Below are 11,098 nucleotides of genomic sequence, written 5' to 3' on the forward strand. Positions count from 1 at the left end.
CTCTTCTGTAAAGACTTTGGTTCCATGATCTTCTGTAGGATAAAGACTGAAATTCTTACCTGGCTGCAATGACTGCCTGATCTGCCCTTTGGTTAATTCTCCAGCCCGTCCCACACAACCTCATTCTCTGGGCTTTAACCTCATTGGCCTTCCTGCAGTTCTCAGGAGTCCCTGGTTCCTTCCACCTCAGGATCTTTGCACATACTCTTTACTCTGTCTGGAATGTTCTTTCCTCATTCTCTTCTTCACCTCTTTCCACTAATCCTTCAGCTCTAAGGTCAAATGTCATTTCCTCAGGAAACTATTTCCCGAAGCTTCCAGACTAGACCAAAGCCCTTATTTCTATACTGTTACAGCACCCGGCGTTTTTCTTCATAACATTTGTCTCAGTTTATAATTATATATCTATTTATGTGACTGTTTGGATTCTTTGCTTCTGTCCTCCCAACACATACCCAGACTAGGTTTCATGAGAGCAGTGTCCATTTTACTTACCATTGCATTCTCAGCACCCAGCACAGTACATAGTGCTTAAGAGGTACTCAGTAACTATTGGATGTATGAAAGAATGGCAATAATAATGATAAATGAAGGAAGTTAGACAACATAGCATTACTCTCGTACACACATTCATATAGCATTTGTATATGAAATATCGTGTCTAATTCTGGTCACCCAGCTCCTAAGAAGACATATCAGAGTCCAAAGAAAGTTATCTAAATTGGTCAAGGGGAAAATGGAGGTTACCATATGAGGCAAAATTTTAAAGATTGTGGAAAGATGGAAGCTGAGACTATGATCCGTGCATATGAAAATATAAAGGGGATAGATGCAGATTTATTTACCAAATCCGAAAAGTCAGTGCGAAGGAAAATCTTTCAAAAACTAGACTGTGGACTCCCCAGAGAAGAGACTGTGTGTTATTTATCTCTATATTCCCAGCACCTAGCACGATGCCTGGCACATAGTAGGAGCTCAAGAAATGTATGTTGAACTATTTTGTTGTTGAAGCTTAAAAGAGGTAGGCTTGGGTCTGGGGATAAAGTAGAATACGATTTTCACTTGGGAAATCCCAGAGGCAGAAAAGTATGAATAGGGTCAAGAAGGGTTCCTTTACATGTATGGACAATAGCTATACAATAGACTATTTCAGGGACATTAGGGCTATTCAAGGCCCATCGCTTGACCTTTTGAGATCATCCTTATGAAGGGCAATTACCATACACTCTCACAAAATGCATCTTCTCTCCACCAACAGGGACAAAACTCTAAACTATAAAAAGCATTGATCTCACCCTGCCTCTCACATTGTTATCTCCAGTGCCCTCCAGACTCTTGGGCACATGCCCTCTTGGTTCCCTGGGCATATTCTACTCAGGTTTTCACCAAAGAAGGGAAAATCCCAGAAGGTGGTGCCCTTCAATCAGAAGTAAAAATGGCTGCATCTCTCAGGGCAACCAGAGCCTGGGGCTGGTATTCCTGAGCCCACAGCAGGGAGGCCAATAGCCCTGGTTCCAAGAATCCCTGCAACCAGCCTCCCTGGCATTTAGCCTTCAATCCCTGGCACTTACCCGCCACCCCCCCCACACCCCGGCCCCTTAAGCAGGGACATTTCAAATAATTTTTCTTAGAGCCATGGAGGGTTCAAAAGAATTCTCGTACATTAAAAAAATAAATCCTCCAAAAACAGCTATTGAGCTGCTCATCCTCACTTATTTCTTCCCTCTCCCAGCAGTGTGTGGCTTAAAGTAAAGGTTGAGGATTTGGTTGTATGTTCATTTCCCAGCCAGCTCTGCTGGTCTCATCCTACCTGGTACCAGAGCGGTAAGGGCTGTATCATCTCTCAAAGATGGGCCCGAAGGCACAGGCATCAGGAAAATACTTAGACTCTTGTCAATGGTGTGCTGATGCATCATGGAAACTAGTCCCAGGGGCTTCCCCTGTCTGACATTCCCCCCCACCCCCTTCCAGCAGCCTATAAATCACTAAGGATTAAATACTGTCTGGAGGACCCTTCTCTCCCACCCTTATTCTGGGGCTCCCTGCCAGGCAGAAGGCTGCAAACTAAGCAGGGAGAAAAAAAGAATGGGCAGCAGGCAGGGGTGCCCATCATTTATCAACCAAATGCAGCGGTCAGTGGCTCTTTCCAGCAGCTCTCTGGCAGGCTGGGCAGGCAGTACAGCCAGTGTTTTGTGTCAAAATGGAGAGCACAGTCCGGCAAGAGTTCCCCTTATTTGGCTGTCCCACCCCGGACGTAGGGAGTCAAGGGGTGAGCCCCTTTCTTTTTTTTGGTTTTGGTGGGTTCAGAATTAAACCACACTTTTGGTCCTGGATAGAGTCTGACTTCCTTCCCACCCTTTTCTGCCAAGTCTTCCCTAGGGCCTCCTCTTGTAGCTCCTCTTTTGACCCCAAGAAGAGCTTTCTCACTTTACTTGGCACCTTACAGAAGTTTAAGAGTCCAAGTTCCAGAGCTCTGGCAGTCTTTCTTAAAGGGCAGCACCACTGTTCTACCTCCTTTGATCGTCTCTGGTTTCTCCTAAATGGAAATCCCCCAGCTTCCCCATCTCTCTCCTTCCCCAAGGTAGGAAGCTTGGAGAAAGGAAGTGCATTTAGTCCATGCTTTTTTCAAGGAGGAGTTCCAAAAAATGTTCAACTCCCTCACCAAGAACAGCTGGAACCTGCCAGACTCACCTCCATAATTTCTGAGCACTGCTTCTCTGCGCTATAAACAAAGTCAGAGTTCTAGAGAGTTTAGGGCTAGGGGAGGGGACAGGGAGGCAGGGAAGTGGGTTATAGGATCTGATCTGTATTCCTAACTCTGACCTTCAACTTCTGGATAAGGGTGGACCTCTAGGTCTGCATCCCTCTGACCTAGTCCATTGAACCCCCCAGTAGTGGTTATACACAGTCTTTGAAAGCAGATGAACCTGTCTTCTCTAGCTAGATAACCTCCAATACATTTCCTAACCTTTCTGAGCCTCAGTTTTCTCACCTGTGAATTGGGGATAGTTACACCAACTGGATAGGATATAATAACTAGGACTGAGGGTTAAATGATATTATGTATGCAAATTACTTAGCCTATAGGAAGCTCCCAGAAAGCAGAAGTATTCTTTTATGCTGTGTAGTTGGGGCATATGGTCTATAGCATCCTAATTATATGACCTTCTTTCCGGGGCCCTGATGTTAGTGTCTCCACAGGTGGCACAAGCTTCTTGGGCATTCTGAGGAATGCAGACCCACCACAGATTCAGAGATCCCAGGAAGAATTTTTGGGGAAGAATTCAAAATTGGGTGTATATGGCCAAAAAATTAACAGGGTTGAGATCTAGACCCTGACTTGACATTCTGGGCAAACACCCAGTAGGTCAGAGAATTGGATGGAGCTTCTGGGTGGGACTTCCAAGGAAGGTGCCAACTTGTATGATACTATCAGAGTGGCATGGAAGAAGTAAGACCAAGCTGCTTCCTACCCCAGCAGAATACATGCTACTTTGTAGATTACCAGGCCTTTGCCCAAGTTGAATAGAAGCAGGGGTCACAGAGGCCACTGGTGGAATGTACTGGAACATTCCAGGCCCTTCTGCTGCATAACAACACAACTCCTCGAGGCTCTGAGCCATCAGGGTCTTCCAGGAAGAATTGGATACAAGGTCCTCACCCTCCACCACGCATAGCAAGAAATCACCTGCTCTGAAAGGAGCATTATTCTAAGTGCCTCCAACTTACTAAGTGGGAGGAGTGTTAATCCAGCCCTTTGGGACTTTTTCACTAAATAGAGAGACTTGGCTGCCAAGGCCATTTTGTTGAGCCAGAACCTTCTTGTGGAATAGATGTGCTGGGTACAGGATATCCACAGGAAAAGCCAGGAATAGGCGCCTGATCAATCAGGGCTGAAGAGTTGGATGGGATGTAACCAGGCTTCATTTTTTTCAGTCAGAAACAGATTTACAATGAAGCTAATGAAACTTAAGAGTCAGATCCCCTCACTTACACAGAACCCTTCCAAGTCCTCCCTAATTCTATAATTATTTTACTATTTAACTTAAAGAGGAACCCCCAAATTATATAAGTATTAGACCTCACAGAACCTGGAGCCTTCCCTACTTTTAGTCTGCAGGGCTTTTATTTATTTTTTTTTATAGTGTTGCTTTATTTATTATTTATATATTTGGCTGCTCTGGGTCTTAGTTGTGGCACGTGGGATCTTTTAGTTGTGGCATGCGGGATCTAGTTCCCTGACCAGGGATCAAACCCGGGCCCCGAGCATTGGGCGCGTGGAGTCTTAACCACTGGACCACCAGGGAAGTTCCTGCAGGACTTTTAGCCTCAGTCTTCAGGAGTTATCAGAAACATTAGTTGGAAAAACAACCAACATTGCCTCAACATCGCCGGACGCAGTGGCTTGCACTAGTAGCTGACAAGAAATAACAGAGCAAATGGGTCCCTTTGCTCAGAACTGGGGAGAAAGGACAAACATATATAAAATGACTGAAGAGGAATTATGAAGCTACCCATAAGGTAGCACAAAATAATGGGCTAAAAACCGAATACTTAAGTCCTGGGGGCATCATTAGTGCCTCACAGGGTCAGCTGAGTAATGCCAGAAGGACCTGAGGTCTGATTGGAAGTTGAAGCTGGTGATGAAGATGGTGGAATTGCAGGGAGGGAGGGGGAATAACATATCCAAGTTTCAGAAGATAAAACTGAGGATGCATCTGTGGTGATATTTTACAGTTGTCTATTACAAAAGCCCTTTAGATAATATTCTTGGCTCTGAAAACAAATTCTGAGCCTATGCCCTAGGACTGAAGGAAATTAAACTAGAGACCAACTTTCACATCACTTGTCCCTTCTGTTATATTTATAATGTATTTGGACTGGATTTCATGGTACTTGATTCCTGATTTGGCGCACGGTGTGAGGGGTAGGGAAAAGGATTAGGTGTGGAATTAGATGAAGAATGTTTAGGGTATTGTAGCTTATTTGCTCCAGAGGTCATTGTATTTTTTTTTTTTTTAAGTACGTGGGCCTCTCACTGTTGTGGCCTCTCCCGTTGAGGAACACAGGCTCTGCACGCGCAGGCTCAGCGGCCATGGCTCACGGGCCCAGCCGCTCCACGGCATGTGGGATGTTCCCGGACCGGGGCACGAACCCGTGTCCCCTGCATCGGCAGGCGGACTCTCAACCACTGCACCACCAGGGAAGCCCGGGTCATTGTATTTTTGAGGCTGACCTGGAGAAGGTAAATGGGGACAATAGCATAGGAGAGAGGTCTAAAGGGGGTGAAACGAATAGGCCTTTTGGTTTATATACAGTCTCCTGAGAATGTATGCAACCAGCATCTCCTCTCCAGAGACTTTACTCTCTGAGGGGCCTGGGAGTGTGTAGGGGATGCAGACTCTTCCCACCGAGGTACTGCTCTAGAAACCAGATGGTCCCTCAAGGTACCCATAATCACATGACACAGCAGAACTAGTTTATTTTAATTCATTTTTTGTGAAGCACCATCTGCATGCTGGTCACAGTGCTAGGTGTAGTAATTAGCCTGAGGACAAAGACACGCCTGTTCTCCTCAGGAAACTTACATATTTTAGTGAGGAGGACACTTTTTAAAAATGAAGAATGCTAACCTGGGTATTTCATAGGTCAAAGAACCAAATCTTATGTCTTTCACAGTGAACTTTTATGGATATCATGGGGGTAGGTATATCTTTTTCATTAGATGTTCCCTTAAAAGATTAGCAGGGTCTGACATACATCATAAATCTCTCATCCATAAACATATCTAAATCCTTTTTTTTTAAACAGCTTGATTGAGGCATAAATTATATACCATAAAATTCACTTATTATACATGTATAATTCTATGATTTTTATTAAATTTATAGAGTTGTGCAACCATCACCACATTCCAGTTTTAGATCATTTCCATCACCCCAAAAAGTTCCATTGTGCCTGTTTGCAGGTCATCCCTGCTTCTGCTCCTAGCCCTAGGTTCCATTGTGCCCATTTGCAGGTCATCCCTGCTTCTGCTCCTAGCCCTAGGCAGCCACTGATCTGCTTTCTGTCTATAAAATTGCCTTTTCTGGATAGTTCATATAAATGGGATCATACGATATGTAGTCTTTTGCATCTGGCTTCTTTTACTTAGCATAATGTTTTTTAAGGTCCATCCACATTGTAGCATATATCAGTAGTTTATTCCTTTTTATTGCTGAATAGTATGCCATATAAATCTTTTGGAAGTTATTTATTTATGTTTTGAGGCAACACTGACCAGGATGCAGGAGCCCTGGTCTCCTGTCCTGCCTCTGATTTGCCAAGTGGCCTCTGGCAATTCATTCCCTTGTCTCGGCGCCCACTTCTCCATTTGTAAGATGAAGGGACTGGATCATATACAGTCTCTAATGTCTCTTCCAGTTCTTCCAAAAAGATCTACTTTGTATTTTTCATGGAGCGCCACTAGGTCCTGTATTCCAAAATTTTGATGTCTCTGATCCCACATTTACCCTTTACCTATTTTAAAACATCCAACAAATCCTTTATTGTTAAAGATGAGGAAGTTTCAGTTTTAAAAGGCTGCAGCTTAACAGGAAAATTTGATTCCCACCGAGAGGAAAAGAAGAGTTAAGGAGTGAACATCACCCAGTCTGAAAGAAGGAGAATGAACAAGTGAGATAACTAAGCAGAGGATAGAAAGTAGTGGGATGCAACAAGGGACAAAGTGTGTCAGAGTACCGAAGGTCAAAATCCAGGCCACGGTTACCTCGGGAGTAATGGGGCAGGGATGCAGGGAGAGGGAGGCCACCAGAGTGGGAGAGAGGTTGAGGGCTAGGCCCCCCTCCCTACTCTGTTCCCATAACCTCATTCGTTCCCTCAATACTCCTTCCCATTCCCTCTCAGGCTGCTCTGCTCCTTTAGCTCTGACCCCATTTCCTCAGGATCTCATTCCCTGAGGAACTGGGCCTGACATTTCAGACAGAGGCTGAGGGAAGGAGGTAGGTCAGAAAGAGACACTGTGTGTCTATGTCATTTTATTTTTCATTTTTATCATTTTGGAACCCAGAGGCCAAAGACGTAAGTACTCAGACATTTACCAGGAAGTTCAGAGATAGTCCCCCAGGTACCAAGGAATGTCAAGACTTCTCTAGTCCCTGCTGAACAAGTGCTACTGAGTATCAGATTCTGAAGGGTAAAAATGGTGATTTAGAATTTCCATTCTTGTTGGTTATTATGGCATAAATGCACAGGGTGAGGGTCAAGGTGCCCTGCAAGTAGGGCCGGACAGCGCCTTCGGAACTGGAAAGCTGCTCTTGGCTATGACAGCCCCAGCCTTCTCTTAATTCAGTAGCCAGCAGGATAAGGCCTCCCTGTGGATCCTCTGATCTTCCAGAATTCTCCACAGCCTTTCATCCTTGGTAGTCCCTCAGACTTCTGCAGCTTTGAAGACCCCAGGCCTTATAGGGACTGTTTGGGGAGGGGCTGTATCTCTGACTCACACTTGTAGGAAAAATAACTCCAATTCCTTGAGTCTTCATTTATTTGTGACACCTATGGACATCCCAAGATCAGGCTGGAATCAAGGGACTAAGCATTTGCTGTTGGAACCCTCTAAGGCAAGTAATTCTCCCATAGATGAAAAACAATTTATTGACATACTTGGTGTAGGTAATCCTCCACTTTTGATGTTTTTGAGTGCCTGCCTCTGACCTCCCTGAAAGCAGGACCCAGCTCATGTCTCAATCAGAACAGCATCTAGATCACTTCTGCTTACAGGCTTCAAGGCCTGCTGGGCTGTGAACTCCAGAATAGGAAGTATGTCTCTGAACATTATTGTCATTCCTTAGTGCCTAGCTCTATGTCTGGCACGTTGTGGTCATTTAAATAAATTTGTGACAAGTGAATTAATTAGTGACAATTATGTTGATAAAGATGATAGGGGGACAGTGACAAAGGTTTTCTTGCAAGCTAGAAGATGCTTTGTAAGGCAAGACATCTCCCCTTAGCAGCATGCAGCCTTCTCAAAGCCATGGCCTTTTTAATTGGAGGAAACAGACAGGGGTTAATCTTCAGATGAGGACTTTATCCTCCCATCATGCCCATGCCAGGAGAAGCTATCAGTGATAGAGAAGGGAATAAGAGACAGCTGGTTGGGCATGATACCTGGGTAAGGAGAGGACAGGGATCTCCTCTACATGCCTGCCTTTGCATTCCTCCGGCTAGGTCAACTTAGTGTCTTTTGCCAGCTTATCAAGAAGGACCACGACTCTCTGGATTCAGAAGATCCAATTCTTCAGCTGTGCCACCTCCATCAACTCTTCTTCCACTGTCCAGGCTCTCTACTCCTGGTACTTTGGCTTTAGAATAAAATTTAAACTCCATATCCTTGAGACTACCCACATTACCCTTCTCTCCAAGGGAAGAATGCCTCTATCCAATAATATGCCATTTTATCTTTTTTAAAAAATTAATTTATATTTGGCTGCATTGGGTCTTCGTTGCTGCACGTGGGCTTTTTCTATTTGCGGAGAGCAGGGGCTACTCTTTATTGCAGTGTGCGGGCTTTTCATTGCGGTGGCTTCTCTTGTGGAGCACGGGTTCTAGGCGCGTTGGTGTCAATAGTTGCAGCACACAGGCTCAGTAGTCGTGGGTCGTGGGCGCTAGAGCACAGGCTCAGTAGTTGTGGTGCATGGGCTTAGTTGCTCCGTGGCATGTGCGATCTTCCCAGACTGGGGCTTGAACCCATGTCCCGTGAGTTGGCAGGCGGACTGTTTTTTCTTTTTACTTATTTATTATTTATTTATTTATTTATTTTTGGCTGAGTTGGGTCTTTGTTGCTGCCTGCAGGCTTTCTCTAGTTGTGGTGAGTGGGGGCTACTCTTTGTTGCAGTCCGTGGGCTTCTCATTGTAGTGGATTCTCTTGTTGCGGAGCACGGGCTCTAGGCGTGTGGGCTTCAGTAGTTGTGGCTCAGGGGCTCAGTAGTTGTGGCACACAGGCTTAGTTGCTCTGCGGCACGTGGGTTCTTCCTGGACCAGGGCTCGAACCCATGTCCCCTGCATTGGCAGGCGGATTCTTAACCACTGCACCACCAGGGAAGCCCTGCAGGCGGATTCTTAATCACTGTGCCACCAGGGAAGTCCCGCCATTTTATCTTCAGAACAGCTCTGTGAGTTTGATGAAGCACAGTTGATTCTGCCATAGAGAAAGGAAGCCATTTGTCCAAAGTATTTCAAGATTCCTCACTCCAGGGCTTTTACCTCTAACACACGCTGTATGGCCCAACCAATAAAAATCACACATCATCTTCCAAGACTGCCTGAGAATTTACATGTTGGGTCCTAAAATGCACAAAGTTGTCAGGTAAGAACAGATTTCAAGAGACTAGCTGGCTCACACTTTGGCTCTCAGGCAGGTTGGTGGTCTAGAAGTTGAGTGTTTGTTGGGAAAACACTTGAATCTGAAGTCAAAAGACCTAGGATGTTAGTCCTGGGTCTGCCTTTTACTAAGTGGAAAATCTTGGGCAAGTCATCTAGCCTCTGTGACTTAGCCTTTTGTAAAATAAGGACAATAATATCTGCATTTTCTACATAATATCTGCATTTTCTACCTATTGTACATGTAATATTCTACCTATTTTTTTTGAATTTTATTTAATTTATTTTTTTATACAGCAGGTTCTTATTAGTCATCAATTTTATACACATCAGTGTATACATGTCAATCCCAATTGCCCAATTCATCACAGCACCACCCTCACACCCCCGCGGCTTTCCCCCCTTGGTGTCCATACGTTTGTTCTCTACATCTGTGTCTCAATTTCTGCCCTGCAAACCAGTTCATCTGTACCATTTTTCTAGGTTCCACATATATGCGTCAATATATGATATTTGTTTTTCTCTTTCTGACTTACTTCACTTTGTATGACAGTCTCTAGATCCATCCATGTCTCAACAAATGACCCAGTTTCATTCCTTTTTATGGCTGAGTAATATTCCATTGTATATATGTACCACATCTTCTTTATCCATTCGTCTGTCGATGGGCATTTAGGTTGCTTCCATGACCTGGCTATTGTAAATAGTGCTGCAATGAACATTGGGGTGCATATGTCTTTTTGAATTGTGGTTTTCTTTGGGTATATGCCCAGTAGTGGGATTGGTAGATCATATGGTAATTCTATTTTTAGTTTTCTAAGGACTCCATACTGTTCTCCATAGTGGCTGTATCAGTTTATATTCCCACCAACAGTGCAAGAGGGTTCCCTTTCTCCACACGCTCTCCAGCATTTGTTGCTTGTAGATTTTCTGATGAAGCCCATTCTAACTGGTGTGAGGTGATACCTCATTGTAGTTTTGATTTGCATTTCTCTAATAATTAGTGATGTTGAGCAGCTTTTCATGTGCTTCTTGGCCATCTGTATTCTTCTTTGGAGAAATGTCTATTTAGGTCTCCTTCCCATTTTTGGATTGGATTGTTTATTTTCTTAATATTGAGCTGCATGAGCTGTTTATATATTTTGGAGATTAATCCTGTGTCTGTTGATTCGTTTGCAAATATTTTCTCGCATTCTGAGGGTTGTCTTTTCGTCTTGTTTATGGTTTCCTTTGCTGTGCAAAAGCTTTGAAGTCTCATTAGGTCCCATTTGTTTATTTTTGTTTTTATATCCATTACTCTAGGAGGTGGATCAAAAAAGATCTTGCTGTGACTTATGTCATAGAGTGTTCTTCCTATGTTTTCCTCTAAGAGTTTTATAGTGTCTGGTCTTACATTTAGGTCTCTAATCCATTTTGAGTTTATTTTTGTGTATGGTGTTAGGGAGTGTTCTAATTTCATTCTTTTACATGTAGCTGTCCAGTTTTCCCAGCACCACTTATTGAAGAGACTGTCTTTTCTCCATTGTATATCCTTGCCTCCTTTGTTATAGATTAGTTGACCATGGGTGCGTGGGTTTACCTCTGGTCTTTCTATTCTGTTCCATTGATCTATGTTTCTGTTTTTGTGCCAGTACCATATTGTCTTGATTACTGTAGCTTTGTAGTATAGTCTGAAGTCAGGGAGTCTGATTCCTCCAGCTCCATTTTTTTCCCTCAAGAC

This window comes from Pseudorca crassidens, chromosome 19 (assembly GCF_039906515.1).
Source record: "Pseudorca crassidens isolate mPseCra1 chromosome 19, mPseCra1.hap1, whole genome shotgun sequence".
In the NCBI taxonomy this organism is placed as follows: Eukaryota; Metazoa; Chordata; class Mammalia; order Artiodactyla; family Delphinidae; genus Pseudorca; species Pseudorca crassidens.